Source organism: Asparagus officinalis, chromosome 7 (assembly GCF_001876935.1).
Source record: "Asparagus officinalis chromosome 7, Aspof.V1, whole genome shotgun sequence".
NCBI lineage: Eukaryota > Viridiplantae > Streptophyta > Magnoliopsida > Asparagales > Asparagaceae > Asparagus > Asparagus officinalis.
In genome coordinates, this window is record NC_033800.1 from 98,421,963 (window position 1) to 98,422,981 (window position 1,019).

Consider the following 1,019-nt stretch of genomic DNA (forward strand, 5'->3'; position numbering starts at 1 on the left):
ATATCATGAGAGTTTGTTTGGTGATAAAAGACCTAACTAACCCCTTGATCTCCATTTATCTTCACTAAAATACCCAGCAACCACTTTAAAATCACTCCTCTTCATATTCCTTCTCACGGAAACCAGAGAGAGAAAGTCAAGAGAGAGAGAGAGAGAGAGAGAGAGAGAGCAAGGCTAGAACGTGATTGAGAAAGAAAAGGGGGGATTTTTTTTCTTGCTTCGGAGTTTCACACGAATTTAGGCAAGCATTTTTTTCTCTCAAATATTTTTTTCGTATTATTATTTGGATTTCCTTCGTGCAAGTATCTCTTTCCACAATTAATTTATAATTTTTTATGTTTATGCTTCAGGCAACACCATTTTTTTATTTTTTTTGTTTTTCCTTCTAGTTCATAGAAATAAATAGTAGAATTCATGTTTATTTTTTTTTGAGATTTTTTTTTGTTATATCTTATATGGGAAATAAATAATAGGATTATCTTAGGATCTATTTTTACTATCTTATTTATTTATTATACTTTTCCCTCCATGATCTTATAATTATTATTGATATTATTACTATTAATTTCACATAATTTTTCGTACAAATCAGAAGATAAAATTTTTGGCTTATATAAGATATATGAATTTATCACTTTACTTATTTGAAAGTATTTATTTAGGAATTTAACCGAAACCCGAAGTTTAGTTAGTATCGGCATCACACATGAAATTAAAGGTTATGGTTGTGGTGGTTAGTTGAAGTGGACAATGACACACGAGTCTAGAGTTCAAACCTTAGATTCTTCATTTTCACACATAAATTTATTTTGGTTCGGTTTGAACACAAACTTGTACCTTTCTGTATCACTGGCGTCATATTAGTGAAGTTGGTGTTGTGGTCAGATGCCTTAGATGATAACTCTTGGGTTCGGAGTTCAAATCCCACAGCCATCAAAAATTTTAGTTGGTGAGCCTGAGTTTTTAGTTGTTGGGCCTTAGTTTCTCTTGTGGGCCTTGACTTTTTACTAGAGTTTCAT